The sequence below is a fragment of the Mesocricetus auratus genome, unplaced genomic scaffold (genome assembly GCF_017639785.1).
Source record: "Mesocricetus auratus isolate SY011 unplaced genomic scaffold, BCM_Maur_2.0 Super-Scaffold_100003, whole genome shotgun sequence".
In the NCBI taxonomy this organism is placed as follows: Eukaryota; Metazoa; Chordata; class Mammalia; order Rodentia; family Cricetidae; genus Mesocricetus; species Mesocricetus auratus.
Genome location: NW_024429188.1, coordinates 105,442,785 through 105,468,063, shown reverse-complemented (window position 1 = coordinate 105,468,063; position 25,279 = coordinate 105,442,785). Strand labels below are relative to the sequence as shown.

The window sequence follows — 25,279 nt, the reverse complement described above, 5'->3', positions numbered from 1 at the left end:
ATACTGGCATGTTTGGTAAATGCCTGTTTCTTTACTAAGGAAGAAGATGCAGGGGGATTCCACATTTGACATTAGGATGAAACATAAGATATATGTGGAAAGAATAAAACAGAAAGAAAGGAAATGAAGGTGAAGAAAAAGCAGGTATGATAAAGGGGAAAAGAAGGGTATAAAAGGGAAAAATACGGGAAAGAGAAAAAAGAAGAAAAATTACCGCAAGCATGATGTTAAGGGACGGATATGCAAAGTAAGGAATTAAGGTAAGCAACATCAAAGTTCTGTTTGGCTAAAGCACTAACTGGAGTTTCGGTGGCAACATTTGTGAGTCCACAAATGCAGCCTTGAAGGTGAAGTTCAAAGTCTGAATTTCCTTTTATAACAGATTGTTTTTCTTCTTTTTGTATCTGAAATAAAGAAGCTCCTGTTAGGTAAATTGCTCCAGATGTAAAAATAACAATAGACATGATCATATTATCAATATTCATGTCTACAGTATTTATTCTCTTTATGTCATTACATCAATTCTTGCTTTTCTACAAAATATAGAATGCATCAGGAATTTACATAGGGGCCATGTTAATCTTCTCTGTATCGTTCCAGGTTTAGTATATGTGCTGCCGAAGTAAGCACTAATTCTTGCATTTATAAAACCCTTATGTACTGATGGTTATATCCTCCTCAAGGTAGTATTTGAAACACTGCATTTTAAAGGGCATATAAAATGTCTATGCTGTTGGGAAGCACACAGAGAGAAACCAGTCAGCAGCAAAAACAAAAGCCTTCTCTACTTTTCACATTAACAATTAAGTGCATGTGTTATCACAGCCTCCGCAGAATTGCAACACAACCTTGATGTTCTATTATAAATCTTTCCAGAGTTATTTTCATCCCCTCCTTTGAGAAAAAGAAGGCTGATTCCTGGAGACGGGAGCAATGGCTCAGCAGTTAAAAGCACTGCCTACTTTGCAGAGGACCCAGGTTTTGTTCCCAGCACTCAAGTGGTGGTTCACAACCATCTGGAACTCCAGCTCCAGGGGATCTGACACAGGCTTCTGACCTCCTTCCATGCTGGACCTGTGACATACACTCACACATGCAGACACACACTCATACACAGAAAATCAAACTAAACCAGCTTTTTGAAACTAAGAGAAACAGAATGTGCTTTTTCTTCCAGAATCATCACCATGTCCCTTATTATTTATATCATCCAGCAATCAGAAAAGGAACAGCGTATTCTCAATTGACAACCTGATTCCTGACACAAATGTGCCTTTTATCTGAAAGGGTAGCAGGAATAATATCTACCCTAGTTTAACTGTTCATACACAAAAGCATCACATGTAAGATTTCCAGATTCAGAGGATCTTGCCTCATTCCTCTTCTCTTGGGTACTATGCACATCTTTTAGGTTCTTTCCTGTTTCCCAGACTCTCTATCAGTGGAAGTGCAGACTGGCACTATCCTGATCCATGTCTAAAATCCATATATGAGTGAGTACATACCATGTTTGTCTTTTTGTGACTGGGTTACCTCACTCACGATGGTTTCTTCCATTGCTATCCATTTATCTGAGAATTTCAAGATTCCATTGTTTTTTCTGCTGAGTAATACTCCATTGTGTAAATGTACCACATTTTCTCTATCCACTCCTCAGTCGAGGGGCATCTAGGTTGCTTCCAGGTTCTGGCTATTACAAATAATGCTGCTATGAACATACTGGAGCAGATGCCCTTGTTGTATGAATTTGCCTCATTTGGATATATGCCTAAGAGTGGAATTGATGGGTCTTGTAGTAGATCGATTCCCATTTTCCTGAGGAATCTCCATACTGATTTCCAAAGTGGGTGTACGAGTTGACACTCCCACCAGCAGTGGAGGAGTGTTCCCCTCTCTCCACATCCTCTCCAGCATAAATTGTCATTGGTGTTTTTGATTTTAGCCATTCTGACAGGAGTAAGATGGTATCTCAGTGTTGTTTTGATTTGCATTATCTGATGGCTAAGGATGTTGAGCACTTTCTCAAGTGCCTCTCAGCCATTTTAGACTCCTCTATTGAAAATTCTCTATATAGTTCTGCAGCCCACTTTTTAATTGGATTATTTGGTGTTTTGGAGACTTGCTTCTTGAGTTCTTTGTAAATTTTGGAGATTAGCCCTCTGTCAGATGTGGGGTTAGTGAATATCTTTTCCCATTCTGTGGGCTGCCTTTTTGTCTTGTTGACTGTGTCCTTTGCCTTACAGAAGCTTTTTAGTTTCAGGAGGTCCCATTTGTTAATTGTCGATCTCAGTGTCTGTGCCACTGGAGTTATGTTCAGGAAGTGGTCTCCTGTACCAACTCGTTGAAGAGTATCTCCCAATTTCTCTTCTAAAAGTTTCAGCGTGGCTGGATTTATGTTGAGATCTTTGATCCATTGGAACACGGTGAGGGGTGGGGGGAGTAGGAGCTGGGAAGAAGAGGGGGGAGGGGAAGGGAGAGTAGGTCATGGGGGAACAGGAAGGTTAAGTGTGTGGTGGGGGGTAGAATAGAGGAATGAGGGAATCATAGGTTAGAAGACAGATCAGGCACCTGTGTGACCTCTAGTGATCTAAAGGGATGAAACCAATTGGCAAGCTAAGCAACAGTGGAGAGACCACCTCGAATGCCCATTCCTGATAATGAACTTGATGTCTATAATCATCCTGGAGACTTCATCCAGTGACTGATGGAAGCAGAGGCAAACACCCACAGTTAAACACTGAACTGAACCCAAGGAACCCAGTGACAGAGAAAGAGGAGTGATGAGCAAATTGGCAAAGAATGGGCTGGCAAAACCAGCAGAGACAGCTGATCCGAACAGGGGAGAGCTCTTGGACCTCAGACTGACAGCTGGGAGGCCAGCATAGGACTGATCTGGACCCCCCCAAATGTGAGTGTCAGTGAGAAGGCCTGGGCAACCTATGGGGCCCTGAGCAGTGGATCAGTGTTTATCCCTGGAATACAAACAGACATCGTGTGTCCATAGCACAAAGAGGGATGCTCTCTCAGCCTGGACTCTTAGAGGAGTGCCTGGACCCTACCCTGAGTGAAATGACAGACTCTAGATATCCCCTATGTGGAAGAAATTGGCAATAGGGTGGGAGGCTGGGGGGATGGGGAGCGGTAGGAGGGGAGAGAGAGGGAACTGTGATTGACATGTAAAACAAGCTATTTAAAAATTAAAATAAAAAAATGATTTCCAGATTCAGCAAACAAAAATCAAGGTTACTCAGTTAAATTTGAATTTCAGATAAATAACCATGAAATAATCTTTAATATAATTTTCCCTAAACATTGACTAGGACAGAAAAATTTTAAGATTCATAGTTTATCTACAATTAGAATTTAACTGGGCATCTTCTATTTATCTGTCAATCCTGTGATTCATAAATAATACCCAGATTACATAAACAAGAGCAATCAATAATGCCGATTTTTAACTTGTGTCTGCTGAGTGGGAACCCTTCCTACTCTGATCACTGCTTCCTTCGAGACAAATGAGTAGCAAATATCTGATTTGGTGAAGGGGTTATGAGCTGACTACAACCAACTCATTGAACAATTTTAGTAAATGAATGGAAACTTGCTAACTATGTCACTCTGCATAAAGTGTGTTTTTGTTTACTCATTTTATACTCACTTAATTCAGAGTCCAAAAGGTCAGCAACAGAGATGAAACTGTGTCATAAAATCCCCTACTTCAGTTTGGTGCCTGCTTCCGTCCAGGACTGCACACACAGAGGTGCCTTTTGCTTCTCCAGCCTCACATTCGAGGAAGGAAGCTCCACAACTTCCCAATGTTCGCACTTGGTATGCATGAGCCTAATTCTTGGCAATTTGTCCTCTCCCACGCTGTGCCTGCTCACAGCAGGCCATTCCTTATAATTCCATAAAGGCACTAGACTCACATAAACATTAACACTCATTAGCAAAGACACTACAAAACTAAGTGCCACGTTTTTGTTTTTTGTTTTTGTTTTCGTTTTTGAGAATGCAGAGATGCTTCTAGAGAATAGATAAGGATTCTTAGTAGTCATGCATTACAGGGTTCTTGCAAAGAACCCAATGAGAACTGGAATTATTAATGACTTTTTAAGAGTTTGTTGTTGTTTTGGGGTGAAGACACGGTCTCATATAGATCAGGCTGGCCTTAAACTTGTTATATAGTTGAGGCTGCCCTTGAACTCCTGATCATTCTTCTGCCTCTGAAGTTCTGGGACACAAATCTGAATCAACTACAGTCATTCCCTTTTTACAAGATGTGAAAACTAATAGTTCAGAATGGCTAGATTCCCCATCATAGCTCTTATGGTTAGTAAATGCCTGAGTCAGAATACAAAGCACATCTACTTTGTCACAGCTTCCACTTGTCATCATTATATATTAAGCTTGAAATATCCTGAAGCTTCTCCTGGAGTTCTTTCTTTGAAGAAATTTTGGCTCTGACACTCATAAATTTATTGTGATGACTTGGAGTTCTGTTCCCTGCAGGTTGTTGAGAAGAATTTTTCAGGCCCCCAAAATGATCATTAATCACATCAGTTATTACTGACCATACTAGGAAAAGACTGACATATAACTTAGGGCCTTGCGTCTCACAGTATGGTCCATAGACCAACAGCATTCCCAGACTGCCTTGAGAGAAAATCTGAATTTTAGCTAGTCCCCGTTGAGCTTTTTGTACACATTAAACTTTAGCAAGCATCATTGAATGCTGACACGGGCTTATGCTGTACTTCTATCTTAGAAGAAAGGCATAGTGAGATTATTGTTTTGCTCATTTTAACAGGAAAGGAAGCAATGGCTGAAGCCTTACTGAGGCAATGGGAGGCTTGAGGAGATTATAATAGAAACAACCTCTCTCATTCACTTTGCTTTTTTTGTACACACTTGCTACATTAGCACTAACTGGATTTACAGTATTCACACACCTGCTGGAGAAAATAGGCACCTTAATTTGCTCCAGTGTAAGGAAACATCAGCCATCTCAGCTATGCTTTTATAGACATTATAAATTATGTGCAATTTGAGAAAGATATTTAAACACCCTAAATATGGGCTGCATTATCTGGCTTGTAATAGCTGTGTGATTAACAACAGCAAGTTTGTACTGGAACTGTGTCATCAGGGAAGTTGGAACTGCAGCTCAAAAGGTTCCCTTTTGTTTCCAAGGTGTTTTGTCAACAGGGAAGTGACAGTGCTGAAGTTCTCAGTCTCTGGGCTCTATGAAATGGTGTGTTGTGACCAAAGAAGTAACAAAACAAAACTTAAGGAAGTGTTCATTTTGGCTTTCAGTTTGAGTTGATACAATCCACCATGGTAGATAAGGCTATTATTCCACAGTGGCAAAACTGCAGCTGGGACCCTCAGCTAAATAGAAAATGTGCATATTTGTCGCCTTTCAAGTACCCTAAAGGGTACAAATATAGACATGTAAAATACATGATAGATACATAGGTAGACAGGCAGACATCCAGATACATATTGTAATTCAAATCTTTACAGAACTCTTAGAATACTGGCTTAGTTAATAACTGTATTTCATAAAAAAAGACTGTGAAAGAGATTCATAACCTGTTTCAGTGAAGATCTAGGTAATACGTATTTTAGGCTTTGCAGTTTCAGTTCTAGCCATCAAGTGTACTACAGTACTTAGAAATTAGTCATAAATGATACAAAACAAATGGATATGACTGTGTTATGATAAAACTGTGCATATGTACTCTGATTTTCATATACCATGAAATAGCTATATTTGAGATTCTAGCCTCCACATGTCCACATGGTCAAGCACACAGACACACTACACACACACACACACACACACACACACACACACACACACACAGTCCATATACACTCAAACAGACACATCACACATAAACCACACCACACATACATCACAAACACACCACACACAAACACACACAACACATATACATTACACACACACACACACTGTATACATACTCACAACACACACACAGAGGCATACACCACACACATATACAAATGAATAAATAAATGAAAGTAATTCTTGCTGCTGTTGTAAAGCAGAAGTCAGTGGACCAGGTTTGAGGGGTACAATTTAACAACCTCTGCCAGAAGAAGATTCATTCCTGTTAACTGTCCTGCTGTTTGTAAAAGCTTCCATTCATAATTAGAAATTTGTTCATCACCAAGTTTATCTTCAGGTGGAATAACTGAACTTGATTTTATTCAGCTGGAGTTTCTGATGGTTAGTTGCACATTGTTTCATCAGGAAGAGCCGCAAAGAGTTCATTGACCCAGGCTTAGAGGTAGCATGTTGTCTTAAGTTGCTATTCTGTTATCCTGGACCCTCATCCAGGCCTCTCCACAACTACAAAGGGCTCCTTAAATGCTCAGCATAAACCAGATACATAGTCACCAAAGATTCCTTTTGTAGAAAGAAGACAGGGTTATTTGGAACAATTCAATGGTAGGACTAACAGTCTTTCACTCTGCTTCCAGGTGCCATTTGCCCTCCCTATGCTGGAAGCATCCATGCCTTTAGGACTAGGCCTACTCAGGAGTTCTGCTACTTAGTGGTTCTGGGGCTGCAGACTTCTTTAAGAATTAATCATTTGAAACCTCAGCCCAAAGTCTTTAGATTTTACATCATGTGTCATGTACAAACCGGATTTATTGGCATTGGATAGACTTAGCTTTTACTATTATTATATGCTGGACGTTACACTCAGTGCATTTTGGGGCATGATTTCATTTCATTTGTACAAAAGCTTGTCATGTAGGTAGTATTACCATCTTCATTTTATAGCAGAGGAAGCCAAGGGATGAGGAGAGTCTGCGCTTGTCCATGTTGAGTAGCTTGTTAATTGATGTGGCTAAGATTCAAACCTAAATAGTTTGATAAGTGATACGGATATCTAAGACTCAACACTCTGCAGCTTTCCCAAAGGCAAGAATTTAATCTCTTTACATCCTAAATTTAGCTACAGGATAGAGTTAGTGTGGAGAAAAATATAGATTTTACTCTCAACTGCTGGTCGATTGTTTGAACAACATTTTCCTCATCTAACAAGCTATCACAAAAAAACAGTAAAGTTAAAAATCAACTGTCTTTTGATCAGTATTTATTTTAACAATTTTTCTTGTATGGACCAGACTTGTAAATAGAGATGTTATGGGGTATGGAACTATGCAATCCTTTCACATGTTTTGAATATCAGTTAATAAAAAACAACCTTGGGGACTTGGCATCAAATCAAAGGACAATGGGGAGTCATATTGATAGAGATGCTCCTAAAGGCCTAGGATGAGATAAGGCTGCCACATGCAGATATCTTAAGGCTGCACTATTCAAAAAGACAAGCATTAGCTAAATACAGCTAATGAAATTTAAATTATGTGCAAATGAATCGATTTGAAAATGCAGCTCTTCAGCCACACTACCCACACTTCATTATTCAATGGCCATGTATAACAAACAGTTATAGTGTTGTAGAGCAAAAGTACAGAAGAGGACCTTGCTGGGATCCCAGACAGTTCTATTGGACAGTACTGATCCAGAGACAGAGGACAAAAAGAGAAGTGTGGACAGACCTTGGATATCATCTACCACCAGAATTCAGAGAATGAAAAATGTGGTAATAACAGTGGCAATGGTGATGATAGCTAGCTAGTAAGAGTACTAGGATAACATATAGACAGGAAAGTCAAGGCTAGAGCATCAAAGAATGAGGTATGTATCTCAATGTCAAATACAATCAAGAAAACTTGAAGGTAAGAATTGAAAAATGTACTGTGAATTTTGATAAGTTAGTGGTCATTTGGTGCCACACTGTAGGGCACTGCTGAAGGGAGGACAGAAAGTAGAGTGAAGATTGCCTATCTAATTCTTGGAGTGATGTGGCCACTGGCTTTCCATGTGGAGAATGTCTCTAGGTACAAGTGACATAAAAGCTAAAGTATGTACTCTCACTGACATAAGTTTTCAAAGGTTGGAAGATGCTTTCATGTTGGTTTCAACTGACCCTCACTTGATTGTTCTGGGCTTCCCTTTTTTGTAGATTTCTAGGTACTTCTCTTCTGCTAAAGTGTTAGAGGATGAGCCTAACAATTTAAACACACATCCTCATTAAACTTTGCCAGTAGCTCATGGATAAAGGTCCTGTGGTGCATTGTACTGTAGGAGGATAGTTGGAAGCCCACATTGAGACTGAATTTCTTTACTTCCTACTAGCTCTGCAGCCTTGGACAAGGTGGCTGACCATTCTGATCTTCAGGGTGTTGTAAAGGCTGAATGAAGACATATTGACAAAGACAAACCCTCAGCCCTTTGTCTTCTATCCTCCAATTAATGCTGGGAGTTTGTCTTTTATTAGAGAAATCCACTCTGTCCCATTCAGGTCGGAAGGCTCCAGAAGCTCACTTTTCCTTTTGGTTGGTTTTCAGACAGATACTAACTTTGTAGCCCAGACTTACATGATGTTGGTGACTCTTCTGCCTCAAGCTTCCAAGTTTCAGGATTTTAAGCATATGCCACCACATTGGATTTCAGAACCTCAGTTCAGTTCATGAAGCCAATACCTAGGCAGGTTTGCATTAGCTGCCTGCTCCTCTGCCCGTGGATCAACACTGGAACTCAAAAGAAGGAAGGGCTTGATGTAGAGAAACAGCTTTGATTCCCCATCTTTCTGTTCAGAACTATTATACACATGCATGCACAGACACAAAACGACATTCAAAGTGCCTGGTGTCTCATTTTGATTATTCTATTTACAGTAAATGTAATGGTTTGATGGAAGACAGGCTAAATGTGTTTGGTGATTTTCAATGAAATGACTTTGCATCTGGATGGATTGGCTATGCATAATTCAGAGACCCTCGTATGAGCATCTCCAAAACTAACAATAGCTAGTGAGGGCTACAAGTTCAAGAACCAGAAAATGTATTTAGTTTTAACAATCATCTGCCCATATAACATGACTCTACCCTTATATAACCTACTGAGGCATGCATGACACCTAGTAGAAGTTTCCGTACATACAAGGATCTGTCCAAACCTTTCATTTATACAGTCACCTGGATAGACATTGTTAGGAATAGAAAGGGGGTGATATGATTTTGACCTTCAGATGTAGTAGGAAAATTGCCAGTTATTGAAGATCTCAGATATTTTTTACTCTTGGACACCCCCCACAAAGCCCCAAATTATCGATGAAGAATTAATATCCTAAGCAGTGACATAAGCTCACTAGGCTTCTAAGTAGCAGAGTCAATGTGGGTCTGAATTGTAAGTTTGAATACTTTCTATTTTCTCTTGCTGTGCTTGGGAAATAGGATATCAGGATGTCTGACTCTTAGCACAGTAGCTATCAGCAGTTAACAGTTGCTATGAAAAGGAAGAAATTTTCTTCAGTGATCTGGCCATTGGTAAGTTGCCCATGATCCAACAAATAGCCCTGTATCCAGGCACATGCAAGAAACTTCCTGAGTTGTTAAGAGAGAAGTGAAATATGAAAGAGGGATAGGGAGTATGGGGAAGAAGGATTCCAGGGGGTCAGCAGGGAATAAGAAAGTGTAATAATCAAAACATATTATATATATATATACATATATGAGTAATACTCAAAGAATAAAGTAAAATTACATGGACTTCTATTATATGCATTTATTTTGTGGGGTCAGGAACACATGTGTCACAGTACACATGTGGAGGTCAGAGGACAACTTTCAGAAGTTGGTTCCCTCTTTCAACTGTGTGGGTCTCAGGGATCTCAGATGATCAGGCTTGGTAGAAAATTCCTTTACCCACTGGTTGATCTCACCAGGACCCCAAATTATGTATTTTTAAAAAGAAGTAGGACAGCAGTGATAATACAGATGCCAGAATTTGGCCTCAGAGAGAGAGAGAGAGATAGAAGCAGTGGTAGTGCCAGACAGGACTAAAGATCACCCCTGTTGTCTGTCCCTGAGTCTCTTACCAGTGATCTGGACCCTTGTAACTGCTTCTCTGCATTTTCTTTCTTTGCAGCCTATATTCACACATCAGTCTTCTCTTGTTTGCTTGTCCAGAGAAACAGGTGATGAAAAAAAGCACACAGGAGGTGTCTGCCGGAGCAGTGCCCTGCTTTGCTTACTATAAATAGTTCTCTCTCAGGCAGTTGCCATAAATGGCATTTCATAGGGAAGGTGACCAGTTGGAAAAAATGCCTAAGGAGATGTTAGGATACCAATAGCTACTTGGTGAATACAGAGCTCCCACTGTAGAAGGTTAGGGGTGTGGATATCTTAAAACAGAAGTGGTTTTATTATCAGTTTCATGATGTCATTTGTAGCCTATGACCAGAGGATGTGCAATTAATCAGAAAGCTGCTGCTTTACTTATGAACAAAGAAAACAGTGACTCAGACTACCCTGCATTGAAACTGAGTGTAGGCTATAAGCAGATAAAAATTTAACCCTCTCAGCTTGTGCTGATTCCAAAAAGCACTGCACCCTGTCTTTTGCTACCATGTTAGTCCTAAAGAGCACACACAGAATGAAGGGATCTGCCTGTTCCCCGAGTCTGCCTGGCATCCAAATGCATTAAAGTACATGCATACTCTCCTAAAGTGACTAATAAGGGAAATGGATGGGCATGAATTTATTCACACAACCCCATTTCAGTATTTTCCATTAGCAAATAGACAAAAAATTGATTGTGGATCTATCATTTAATTAGCATAAGTGAAATGACCATTATATGAGATAGAATGCATATATTGATTCTGGCTGCATCCTTTTAACAAAGTTGAATGTTTTTATTTATGAGAGTTTTTATAATAAATATGATTTTTTTTCAGAAAAGCCGCCAAAGAATTGTGGCCAGTCATGCTCTCTCTCACACTAAGATGCCTGAAGGAGAACTTGGTCAAAGGTCAAAACCAGCCTGGGGTACACATTTGTATTCACTCCGGCCTAGGCTACAGTATACTCTTGTATTTCAAAAATATGACAGGTAAAAAGAGAAGAAAATAAAGAAACAAAATAGGGGGAGAAAGAAGCAAAAGGAAAAGAGGGTTGCAACACTGAGATGTTTCAGGAAGAGTCCCAGGAGCAGAAGATCAAGAAGAGAATACCAAACGATGAGAGGACGAATGTGAGATTCTTCTCTGTCATTGCTTGCTCTCAGGGAATTAAGTGCTGTGGAGGTACAGGCAAAAGAAAAGAAAAGAGAAGATAGAGGAGGAGAAGGGACAGGAGAGAAGACAGAAGAGAAGACAGAAGAGGAGAAGGGGCAAGGCAGGGAGGGTGGGAGGAGGCGAGGAGACGCTGTGAGTGAATGCTTCCGGGGAACTAAGACTAAGAGTTTTGTCAGGCTAAACTGATAAGGTTTCAGTGTTTACTTCCTGCCCTTTGTAGAATATGTCTGGAAAAGACTGTGCACAGAAAAGTTGGTAATCACTAGGAGAAAGTATAATATCACACACAGGAAAAGTGTCCTGAGTCAGGAGATGAAATATATGATATGTGCCAGGCTCCTTTCTCTCCTGTGGAGTGTGTTCCTCCTTGCATATGAAGGGAGGGGTACTAAGACTTGGGGATGTGATGGAAAAGGGTTCTCAGTGATGTCTATAGGGTTTATCAATTGCTTTTGCTTTCACTTGCTCCTTCACTTAATCATTGAGGTCTTTCAGGTACCAGCCTCTTAGACATTTACAGGGTCCAGTCAAAATGTTACAGCCAGCGAAGGAACTAATTGAAAAAGTTTTGAGGGCAAAATGAATCCTCCACTACATAATTTTCTGCATCAGGGTCTTTATTGCTCTGTTTCTACCCTAATCATCTTGTCCTACTTCTAATTCCTACTAGTTTCTTCTTCTGTAGTCTAGTCTCTCAAAAATCTATCTTCCCCTGGAGGCTTGAAGCAAAAGAATAAGTTTTAAGAAGCAAGTTCCTAGGCTAAGTGATAAGGGCAGAGCCATTGCCATAGCAACATAAGATCCCAAGGCCATAGAATCAAAATCAGGGCCAGACAGGGGATGGGGGTGGACACAGTGCCCAATGACAACTTTGAGACACAAATCCATTATTAGTAGACTTCCAAGTGAATAACTGGCATGCTTTTCTTAGTAACCTTGGTTGGATATCTACATCTCTGACCTTGTACATAGCTGTAAGGTTTCAAACTTATGATCTATTTACTAAAGGCCTTTAGTATAGCTTGAGCTTACACTGAGGTGAAACTGAGCTAATTGTGCATAGTAATCTAAGCAAGAGAGCAAGGCAGGCTTTTAAGTTCCCACAGTCCTTGTGGGACAAATAGATCAGGTTATGAAGCATATTCTATATATCAAAACTATATAACTAAATGAAAAGTCATCTTATGACCATCCACAAATATATGTGCCTAGTAATTGATTAATACATTGCTGGAGTTTTTTAGACGAATCCTACCATAGAAAGGGAGTACTATGGCTTCACAGGGAATTTATGGTGAGGACAGTGACTATTCAAAAAGCAAACACTATCAATGTCCAGCATGTGGGTCTATCCCATCAGAATATGTGATCCTGGTTATCTTTGTGATTTGTCATCTGAGTCCTCACTGCATAATTCTATGAACTACAGCAAAAAATTTCTTGGAGGAACTGACTCTGTTGCTTAGTTCCTACTAAGGAAAAGTCTAGTCACCATGCAATCCTAGTTGACACAGCAAGTGAGACCTGCCAGTTCAACACAGCTGCTAGCAATTGTCAACCTCTAGTGTTCAAATGATCTGAGTTCTTGGATCTCTATTTTCTTCTTTGGAGTGCAGCTCTGGGGCAAGTCAATTAACTTTGCTTCTGTCATTTCAGAAATGAGTGTAGTTAACAGTCCTTCTGTGTTAGTGCTGCTAAATGAACTGAATTAGACAGCCCATGGCTTCCCACTTGTCACATCTGGTATTTAGTAGAAACTCAGCAAATGGTCCTCCCTCCCAACTCCCTTTGTCTTTTCATTCTACTCCCCCATTTCCTTGCTCACTTCTCATCGTAATCCTCAGTACACTGTGTCCCTTGTTAGTCTAAATGCTTCAACATCTAAAGTCCCATGGTAGATACTTTTTGCACTACTCTTTTCTGTACTCTTATCATGTTTGGTATATTCCTTGCTAAGTCTCATATCTTATGTGTATTTCTAGACATAATAAGCACAGTTCACAGAAAATTCCTAACTCTCCTCTTTAAAGCCATCTAACTGCATTTTGCTAATAATAGAAAATGTGAAAAATACTGATTTGTAGGTTTTCTCAGAAATGTACTAAGGTAAGCCAGGTATGCTAGCTCATACTGTAATGCTAGCACTCAGTAGGTAGGAGTATTGCTGTGAGTTTGAGCCAGCCTGAACTATACAGTGAATTACAGGCCAGCCTGGAATACAGAGCAGTAACTTATCTTGATTGCAGAGTAAGAACTTGTCTTAAAAAGTTGGAGAAGACTACTTGGAGAGATGGCTCAGTGGTTAAGAACACTGGCTGCTCATCCAGAGGTCCTGAGTTCATTCCTAGCAACTACATGGTGTCTCATAACCATCTGTAGTGGGATCTGATGCCTCTTCTGACATAAAAGCACACATGCAGATAGAGTATTCATATATGTGAGGGAATGTGTGAGAGAGACATTTATTGTGGTGTGTCACACTGTATTTAAATTCACCTGTTGATATATAGTCAATGTGTACTAAATTCAGAGCATTGCAAGCATCTTGCAAGAAAACTTAGTGACAGAAACTGCACAGAATGCTCAACGGATAAGGGTGGGTTGGAAGTGGGATAAAGTTGCCAGAGGGAACTCTGAGAAATCAGTGGCCAACATAGTATCAGATGTAATATGACCTAAGAGCCAGTGGCTCCATGCATGCTCCTCCAGCAACATGTGATTAGATGGCAGGCAGGCAGGGTCACAATAGGAGTGCAGACAGCATTGTACCCATGTCCTCTACCCTCTTCTGGTCTTCTGCAGCAGCAACTTGCATACAGCACTACTATGTCTCTGGGATATACTGCAGCACTCAGGAAAAGATCTTACTGCATGTTATAGTCTGCTAGAAATGCTTCAAGGGACATAGTTCAGTCTGGAAGGAGGGAAAGGACATGAATGAGATAAAGAAAAAGACGATATTCCAAATGAACTATATGGAGTAAATAAAAGGAGCACAGGCATTAGAGAAAGGGTCACAAAGGGAAAAGACACATAGGGAGGAGGGCAAGAGAGACTTCAACAGAGCAGCAAGAAGCAGGAATTTGCGAGCCAGACTGAGCAACGCAATGATGCAACTGTACCCTAGGCAGCCTGGCTTGCAGGAATATTTCACCTGCCAAGAGGTTGAAGCAAAGGGATTGCAGCACACTAAGAGACAGTGGTTCCTTTGCAAAGCTCTCTGCATCCTTGCTAGAGGCATATGGCCTTGGCAAGGTTTCCTGCTTTTTTTTTCTTTTTGTATCCTGTGACCCCTCTTTGCTGCAAATTGTTTAGAAAGAAATAAAAATGGCAGTCAGGCTGTTTGAAGGAATAATCATTAGCTAATGCTGCCATCTCCAGGAAGCTGCCTGCTAATAACAGGCATACTACAGTAAGCCAGCCTCAAACAGCCTGCCCAGTAATGCTCCTCCTGCCCTCCCCACAGCTGCACTGGCTCAATTGACTTATCCAGCTTGAAATTGAACTTCACAGCTGGAGGAGAGCAGAAGCTGCCTGGGGCTTCTAGAATCTGTGACTTTCAGCTGCCTTTCCTTTTCTCTGGTCTGTCAAGAATGTGTAGCAAAAGTTCTCTAAAGGATGAGAAAGCCCTTGTGTGTGTCTGCTGGTGCTACCATAATAAAATACTGGATGTCCTTAACAGTTCTAGAGGCTAAACATGGAAGATGAGAATGTCATTGTGTTTGGATTCCCCTGAGATTCCTGGGGTTTCCAGAGCTCATTGCACGCTTGGGTGGACTTTTGTTTATGTGCATACATCCTCAATCTTTGCACATGCTGATCTCTTCTTAGACCTCCAGTCAGATTGGTTTAAGGCCCACCCAATGACCACATTTTAACCCAGTTACCTGAAAAAGACCTGTCTTCAAATTAAATGACATTCTGAGTCATTGGGGCTTAGAACATCATCCTATGAATAGGGGTCAGGAAGTTAAACACAAAGTACCGTAGTGTTAACTGAATACTCTCATCCTTTTTCTCTCTGAATCTTTGTTTTCCCATGATTACCCTAAGTAAGTAGGAGTTGATCCTATAGATAATGTGCCTGGTGTACCAAACATTGTAGCGGCACAGAAGAACAACTCATAGGTGTTTAGTACAAAGAAATTGTGCAAAACTTTAAATACAGTGAATCAAACTACCATTTATCCAGCACTTAATTCATTTTTTAAAATTTTACAAAATTCACTATTTAAAAAAGTTGCAAATAAATAAGAACATCACACACAAAAGTAAACCTGATGCAGAGACTATACAAGTCAGTGAACTTCTGCATAGTCGGAGCAGGCATTTGGAACAAAAGCTGGGGTGCTTCACGTGGAGTTTTACACTTTCAGTATTAAACTTATTTGATGCACTTATCAACCATCAAAGAAAGTCAACGACAGAATTAAGAGTAGAAAACCAATTAGCTTTATATCCTCTTTCATAACTCCTTCTCATAGCTGCAGTGAGCCTTTCCTCATCTCCATATCTTTTGCCTTTCTTTTCCTCTTTTCTTCATGTTGTACTGTAACCACATATGCACTTGTTCATACATATATTACATATACATTTGTTTATATGTATATGTAAACACACACTATTGGCTAGATATCACAAAATCGTTTTGCCGAAACTTCATTTTAACCCTTGTAGGAAAGTTTTGCTAGTGAAAGGTGAGCTTTGCAAGCACTCCCTTCTAAAGCCAGCAGTCTGAGGTCAGTTACCTTGGTGACGTAATAGCAAGAGGCATTCCTATATACACTGCAAAAATCATTTCAGAAAACAGCATTAAAAGAATGCAGAAACTGAGGAGATGGGGAAGGAAGGAAGTGCCTGCCTTGAAATGGAAAGGAATTTGGCATGGCTGAAAGGAAGGCAAAGAAGTCAAGTGAGTCAAGCTGACGGTGATAATTGTATCTGTTTTGTATTGAGTGTCTATTATGGGCTGAGAATAAAACAGAGAGCCAAGCAAATTCCCATGTCCTCATAAGCCTGCTTTTTAAATGGATGTGTGTGTGTGTGTGTATCATATGTGTGTGTGTATCATGTATTTTATTGGATTTTTCTCCAGTTTTAAACAGAATATCAACATTTACATGTGGCATGATGAAAAGAAGTATAAGTAAATGGGCTTCTATGCAATAGTCACCATCAGGCCTGCATGTTAGTTATCTTTTGTTAACATAGTACATATTGATACAGTTGATTAGCTAGGAAATGACTTGATGTTTTGATCAGAGGCCTTTGAGCTTTGTGAGTTGCAGGTCCTCAGAACAGAAATCCATTCACGTGCTAGCAGCAAGTCTTCCTCCTCCTCTAGAAGGCTGACTTACAATGTATTAGGAAGGCACGGCAAGCCCAGAAAATAGATTGAGCAGACGATTCCAACACAAGAACACCATTTGGAGACTAGTAGGATTTGAGAGTCATGACTGCTGCTATAATTTTAGATGTATCATCATTGTTTTATGTGTATGAGCATGTGTGTGCCATGTAAAAGGAAAGGTATCAGACCTCCCCCACCCCCACCAGAGCTGTCGTTACTGGCATTTGTGAGTCCTCCTGATGTGGGAGCTAGGAACCAAACTCTGATCTTTTACAAAGAACAGCACATGATCTTGTCCACTGAGTCATCTCTCCAGGCCTGAGTGCTGTTATTCAATGGTCTAAACTAGTCATATTAACTTGGTAGTACTGTCAGCCAGGTCACATCTTGAGGCTGTCTCCATATACATCACCAAGACTGGCTCTCAGCTTAACCAGAGTCATTTCATGAAACAAAAAATTGTATTCACAGACATTAGTCTTAAATTCCAACCTTACCCAGATTTGGCCACAGAAATAGAAAGGTTAAGATGCTTGTAGGATTTATATATTCAACTCAAATGCTCTAGGATTTTTACAGTTTGGCGCCGTTTATTTTCAGCTGAATTTGGCTCTTTAAACTCATGCATTACAAATAGGCAGAGCCTTGATAAATCAGATATGCCCTAGTGGCTGCGTTCTACAAATCCAAAGTGTCAAAATGGAAAAGCACTTCCAGAACTGTGCCATCATTTCCACAACCAAATAAACCCTCACATATTTGCTATAGCTGTATTCTTATCTGATAACTGATACTAAGTTATTGGCAGTGCCTTCCTTCTCTTGCAAGCTTTCATTGCTGTGACAAATACCTGAACGAAACCACTTAAAGGAGGAAGAATTTGGACCCATGATTTCAGAGCTTTCGGTGCATGCTTGGCTGGCTTCCTTACTCTAAGTCTGAGGTGAGGCAGAGAGAGCACATCAGGGCAGCAGTGTTCCCAGCATGCTAATCAGAAAGCAGAAAGACGGAGGCAGGAAGGGGACAATAAAAATGTGTTTTTTCCAGGGTACCTCCCCTGTTACTTCTTCTAAATAGCCTTCAACTGCTACCTTTCACTTCATATTACTAATCCATCAGTTCAGAGGCCCCCTTACCCAAGTTAATCACATCTATAAATACCCTTGGCAACACACGCACAGGTTTGCTTTTACTAATCAAATCGCTCTAGCAATCACGATAAACCATCATAGGGGCTAAGTCACAGTAAGGGGAAAAGAAAAGAAAACCTTCCAGCATTCAGCCTTTGAAAATAACAAAATTTCAAGACAACATAAAAAATTGAATACCTATTTCAATTCCTTAGTGCCTAGAAATATGCTTGGGATCCAGTGTGCTCTCAGTAAATAGTCAATGTATGAATAAAGGGATTAAATACATAAACAAAATATGAAAAATGAAGAAACCTGTAGTATGGTCAGTTACCTAGTTACATATTTCACATTTTAAGATTATTTTCATATTTCAGCCATGAAACAATCATCAATAAAAATGAGTTATGGAAGGTGCCGATTCAAACACAGATACCTCTGATTTTTCCTGAGAGTGAGAAATGGCCTCAGAGGATAAATGTCTGGAAAATAAATTATTCACAAAAATATATTTCAGATTAAATCCATGGTCTGTGCTTTGGCCAAAACAATGCAATGGGTTTATGCATTTCAAGGCAGTGTTAGGTCGAAAGTCTCAGTTGCACAGGTCCGGGGGCTAGACATCCCTTTGTATGAACTCTTGAAGTCACTGATATCGAGGTCTTGTTTAGTTGGTTCTAGATGTGCCATTTTCAAACTGCTTGTTCACACCTGAGCAATTCTACCTAACCATGCCTGCTTATGTATAAATTATGTACGTATATATCTAATGCCTTACATTTGAATTATTTATGTTGTCAGTATACACAAGAATCACATTTAAATTGAGTGATGAACACAAATATGCACAAATTTGCAATATGCTCTTTTTACATCTAATTGTCTCATGGCTCATGTGAGACTGGAGAAATCTCTCATCTAATGTGGGCCATTATAGGTGATCAGTAATATGCATTTCATTATTAAATGGTTTCCATTCTAGGTTCAACTACTAGCCGAGTTAACTGAAACAACTTCTACAGTTCATACTCTGATCGCCCCCCTTTTTTGTCACTTGTAAAATAGCATGAATAATACCTGCACCAGGAGTGTTGATAACTGTTGTCATGATGTGGATTATGGTAATGATGATAACTTTTATTTACTGAGCCATCTCACTGACCACCAATAGTGATATATTCATGTGCTTATCAGCATCCTTCTCATCTTGCTGTACATACTCTTGTTAGAGCACATCTCATCCATATCTGTCTCCCAGCGCCAAGTTTGAAATTACTATCTCTTCTCATAACTATAGAACCTGTCACTCTAGTCTAACTCCCTCTTCCATATTTCAGACCTAATATTTCTAGATCATGGTCACTGCCATGTCTTATAAGTATATTCAATGCTAAGAATATATATATATATGCCCATGCCACCCTGGCACAATAAGTATCAGAGTTGTGTGTAGTGGTACACACCTTTAATCTCAGAGAAGCAGAGGTAGGCATATCTCTGTAGGCTTGGAGACAGCCTGATCTACATAGTGAGTTCTCAGACAAGCAGGACTATATAGTGAGATGTACCCAAAAATTCAGAAAGTTGTGGCCTATAGTGGTTTCCTGCTACTCATTTTAAAAATAATGTTAGACAAGCTTATTTTCCTTACCTGTACTAACAAATGAAACTGAGAAATGAACTCTGCCGTGTTCTGTTGGAATGAATGATAACACCCACACCATCCAGGTATTCATTCAGAAAGCTTAGACTGCTTTCTGTAACTTCCTTCTCTCTCATGGCTCCATCTCGAGTCCTTAACTAACTCCTTCAGATTCTACATCCACATTTAGGCTGCCAGCGTTGCTCTTTGGGAAGATGACCATCTCATAGGTCTTTATTCCCTTAGTGTTAACATCTGTTACCATCACTACATCAGACTTCATGCTGCAGCCAGTGGGATGCTTCTAAACTGCTCATCATGCTGGGTGTCTCCTTCACTCCAAACTATAGTTTAGTTGCACTCTGGCATTCAGTGGTTTCAACTGTCTTTGTTGGCCAGGGAAAGATTCCTGAAAGATCCTTCATATCATCCCTGGTGTTCTGTTTTCCAGCCATTCCATTCCTAACAGCATGCCTTAAGTCTGAATGTCTTTGTACTTGGTCCCTGTGCCTCGAATCTTCTCAGACTATAGTCTGCACTCTCCTTATCTACCTTGACTAAAGAAAACAAGCCTTCGAGACTCAAGTCCAAACACCTGCTCTAACAAGGACTTGTCTGATTGGTCACCCTGAGGCTAGGTGTGATAACTTTTATCTGATCAATGCCTTGTAACTCACATCCGTCACTACACTCGTCATCTTGTATGTACGTGCAGGTGTGTTGCTCTCTTTCTCCTGGGAGTTAAGAGCCCACTGGGGCAGAGGCTCTTTATGATTCCTTTGGATTCTGCCCATTTATAGAGCAGTTACTCTTCTCCAAGTTTGTCCCCTGCTCTTCCATCATGTCTCAGCCTCTGGAATGCTTTGTCTGACTCCAGCCTCCCAACACAGACCAGTTAATGAGTTAGACGCCCAGCTTTAAAAAACACTTGAGTTTTTCTGTTTTTAAAATTCCAAGTATCCAAAAACCCTGATATTATGGACTGTAAACTGACTCAGGAAGTTGCTAGATACCTTGCAGTAGAACCTGCTTCTTCTGCCCAGGCTAGAGTCGTTTGAGGGAGGCACTGAGGGGGTATATAACAGCCATCTAACAAAACGACCTTATTTGGGCACACTGACCAAGGAGAGGAAACTAGGAAACACTAACCCTTATCAAGTACTCACTCTGTAAGGCACACAGTAGGTGTTCTACATTATTTAAAAACACACTTTTACAACCACACTAGGAAATGGGAACTTTATATTCATTGCACAGGGAAGGAAACTGAAGAAGAAAGACATAAGGAAATAGGTTCAGGGAAAACATGTCTTCCAATGAGAAGCATCTATTTTGTATGGTTGTGGAGACCACACTTTTCATTATTTTGACACATGCTTCTAAGTCATTGAAAGAGTAGATCTCACCTTCACTGTGTTCTCCACACAAAATACCATATATATCAACAAAATAATTACTATCTGCCCATCCTCTAACCCAAGAGCCAGACATTCCTGGAAATTTCTCTATATGTAGAAGAACTAGGTACATAGGCAGTGTTCCAGGCTTTTATAGGATTTCTTTCCTTTTCTTTTGAGACAGGGTCTCACCATGTAGCTCTAGCTATCCTGAAGCTCACTGTGTAGACCAGACTGGCCTCAAACTCACAGGGATCTGCCTGCCTCTGCCTCCCGAGTTCTGGGATTAAAGGTGTGTGTCACCACACCTATACTATATGTATCTCTCTTTTTTATTTATTCTGTGTGTCTCTTATATCATGTATGTTGGGCTATTCATTTCCCTGTCCCTTTGCTTCTACCCTGTGCCCATGCACCCCCCCAAATTAAACAACATGTAAAAGAAAAAAGGAAATATTGAAAAGTCTCATCATGGAAACTGCAAGGTGACCCAGTGAGTCACCTAGTAAACCCTTTTGTCTATATATATTTACTTGCAAGTGTTTATTGCAAAGAGTCATTGGTCTGGTTCTAGGCCTCTGGTTTCTATGGATGGGGGACCCTCACTGGGACTCCTCTAGGATATCCTGTTGTTACCCTGTGTCATGGAGATCCTGCAGCTTTGGGTCCACAGGACTAACACCTTCCGTGCTCCAGCAGATCATAAATGGGGTGGATGTTGAGGTGGACCAAGTCATAAGCCTGGATCTCTTATAGAGATTTCTTTCTCCCTTCTAATCTTCACCTTATCACATTCTCTATACTGCAGCCCAGGCGACCGTTCTGAAAACAGTTTGATTCATTTATGGAGTAAAAGCAATTGTCCTCACTAGACAGTCCAAACTCATTGAACTAGCTTACTAAGTTCCCCACCACCTAGTTATTCTGTGTGCACCAGGACAATCATATCTTCTATGCCCACTGTCACTACTACTGTATTACAAGGTCAGTTTATATATGAGGTGCAGAGACTGCCAAGTGTCTTCACACACAGAAAGAGGCTCTTAGCCAAACGACACATCATTTTTTATAATTCTATGTTCAGGAAATGCTTTTCATGTTTGCAAATATAAAAATAGGAACCATTATTTAATTGGGCTATTGTTATCAATAGTTTACTCATGTGGAATTCTGAAATCAAATATTGTTGGATGGGATTCAGCTTCCTATTGAAATATAGTTTTTTGCCACTAGAGGGGGCTATAAACACAGAAAGAAACCATTCCACATTAATTGGTTCTTTCTGGGAGAATGAAGAATTGCAAAAACCAAGTTAACCCTTCTATCTTTCCTGAATTGCACACTACTGTGGAAGAAATTAACTCTCCCATCCTGCTCCCAAAATACATTTTTCTGAGGACAATCCTTACACACACACACACACACACACACACACACACACACACAGACACACACACAGGCACACACACACACACACACACACACACACACACTCCTAGCACCAGCATCAGGTACAAGGGCATATGATTAGGATGTCTGGAATTAATTTCCTAACAATTTTTGGCATTATATTATGTCACAGGCAGAATCTAGTGGAATAAAAACATTCACTGTGTTGCTGTTTCCTCTGGCAGATTATATGACAAGATTCTGCAGGGTACCAGAGGTGGGACATTAGTCAGCTCTTTTCATTTAGAGACACTGGTACCAGTTCGATAGACACTGTTTCATATTGGTTTCTTAAGTTGAAGCACAAGCAGTCAACAAAGCCAGTGTTTATGGAAGTTGAAGCTGGTGAAACCACTGATTTAGATCAATCCAGCATGTCCTCTTTTTTCCGAGACAGGATTTCTCTGTATTGTTTTGGAGGCTGTCCTGGAACTCGCTCTGAACTCTTCAGACCAGGCTGGCCTCAAACTCACAGTGATCCGCCTGCCTCTGCCTCCCAAGTGCCGGGATTAAATGTGTGTGCCACCAGCGCCTGGAAGAACTTGTTTCTTTCTTCAGGATATATCCCTTGTTTCTTTGGATTCTGGATGATATTTTAAAACTATATTCATGTCCATTTTTCCATATGTAGACCACAGGTTCTATAATTCTTGCAATGACAAAAGTCCTGCTTATTGATCTGTTTTCACAAAAAAATATGTTGCCAAAATGTCAAAAGGATAATGGTGAGATTTACAGAGGTGATAAATGACTGGACAAAAATTGACTAAGGTTACAAGCAAGGACTAACTTCCACTGAGTGCTCACAAGGTGCCACATACTCAACTAAGAACATTTCAAGAATATCTGACTTAATTGCATAGGTGTTCAATGAAGAAACGATTGTTACTCAAATTTTACTACCTTTTCTTAAACCAAATTTGTGTGTGTGCGTTTGTGTGTGTGTGTGTGTGTGTGTGTGTGTGTGTGTGTGTGATACAAACATATGCTGTTCTTAGATATGCACACGGTAGCACCTGTGACTTCCTTATCTCAGGATGTCAGTGGTGCTAGCTGAACTTTGGGTGGTAGGCAGAAAAGCCAGTGGGATGTTACAGAAGCAAGTACTTGTGTTTACAGGGAAGAGGGTATCAACCTGCTTACTGTCTTACTACCATAAGCAAAAATAAGAGGGGGTTACAGCTCCTGGTAGCAAGAAAGTGTCTGATGTGACTGGGTGGGTGTTCTGAGAGTCATAACTCTTCTTCTTGTGACACCTTAGTATTGTAGAGAATGAGCGACTTCAGAATTATAGGCTTCAAATTGGATTCCCTGGGGGAATACTTTATGGAAGAAGAGAAAGAATCATTGAGATTTGGGGCTAGTAGAAGCTTTCTGCAAAGCAAGTTTCAAAACCCTTGACTGCTTTTCAGTCAATTACTAGCTATGTAGCCTTGGATAAATACTTTACAGTTGTCACTTGCTAGCTAAAGTTTTCTTAGCAAGCAAGCAAAGAAAAAATTTAAATAAAATGTTATATAATTATCGTGAGGCCAAAATGAGAAAACATGTACTCCTGGAACATTCTGGAATTTGTACGTTGTGTTTTTTTTTTTAAATAAGCTGCACTTTTAAAAAAAACTATACTTGTATGTTAAATTGACTGCTTTCTAAAGCAGTTTTGGTATGCAACAAATACTCCACAAAGTTCATATACACACCGTGCCCCATGCACTTACTCCCAAAACAACATCCCATGCCAGACTAATACATTTTTCTTTTAATAGTTAGCCTATATGGACACGCCACTATCATTAAAACCCCAGATTACTTTAGGATTCATTCTTGGTTTTATCTGTCCTGAGGGCTTTTACAGATGCATGTAACTGTACCTACGTTTATAGCATTATACAGAATGGTTTTACTGTCTGAAAAATTCCTCTGTGCTCCACATATTCATCTTTGCCAATTCCCAAGCTCTGCAAGCACCCACTTTTTCTAATTCTCTTCAAAGTGTTGTCTTTTCTGGAATGTCATGTAGTTAGAATCAGAGTATACAGTCTTGTAAGTGTGGCATGTCTTTACCTAGTTGTAAGTGTCTAAGTTTCTTCTGTGTCTTGTCATAGCTTGTCAGCTCATTTCTTGTTAACACTGGATAATGTTTTCATTTTCTGGATGTGCCACAATTTGCTTATATGTTCACCTCTTGAAGGACATCTGGTTCACCACCAAAGGTAGCAATTATGTGAATACTGTAAACATCCCTGAGTCAGGTTATGTAGATATTCAGTTTCAATGCCTTGATACCCAATACTTCTAAATGGAAAATGTATCTGCTCATACACTTATAAAACTCCCCTTCCAGTTAACTCTTTCTTGGGTGAAGGATCACTGCAGCCAAGATGCTTAGTATGCAGCAAAATGTTCTCATTAATCAGCTTAGAAATGGTAGAGGGAAAGCAAGTAAACACTGTGCTACAAATGTGTTTGTACCAGCTTCTGAAGACATTTCCAAACAATTAAACTATCAAGGGGACCTGGAGACACAGCTTTAGATTTTAATGCCAAATGATTAAATCTTAGGCATTATTGCCTTTGATGTGTCTGGGCTTGAAGAAGAGGGCACAGTATTGATTGGGGCCTCCAGGAAGGCAGGAAGCTTATTTAGGCTGCTTGACCACAGACCAATGAGAGCCTGAAGTTTCTGCAACCTTTTGGACTGGGATTAAAGGCCACCCGCTAGAGCGTTAACTAGATTTGCCAGCTTCTGTTTAGTTAGACTCTGCCTGAAGGGACAGATGATGGATTGTGACTTTGGAGGGGGTATTATTGGTTGATTGGCAGGGAGGAGAAAGTGAGGAGAGGAAGGGGATCAGGTTAGGGAGGGTAAAAGGGCAAGAAAGAAAATACATCCAAATTCAGAAAAGGATGAGTGGCACAGCACTGAATCCTGACCCTAGTACTGACAGTTGGGATTAAAATTGCCAAATGCGTTCACTGCCTACATCAGTTAACGCAGAGTTCAACTACATATGTATACCCTTGGGTATAACAGTCATACAGTTCCCAAATTCCAGTACCCTCACCATTGAGCTTGCCACTGTTCTCTATGGATCTGTTGTAGTCCCAGGTACTTATTATATTGT

At 40.2% G+C, this 25,279-nt stretch overlaps 1 protein-coding gene and 1 pseudogene across 3 annotated transcripts in view; one reads left to right on the top strand and one right to left on the bottom strand.

Moving 5' to 3' along the window:
* Positions 1–25,279, top strand: part of Fgf13 (fibroblast growth factor 13) — a 516,384-nt gene that overhangs the window by 371,167 nt on the left and 119,938 nt on the right. The gene's annotated exons all lie outside the window — the stretch shown is intronic.
* LOC121140081 lies at positions 537–630 on the bottom strand (annotated as a pseudogene).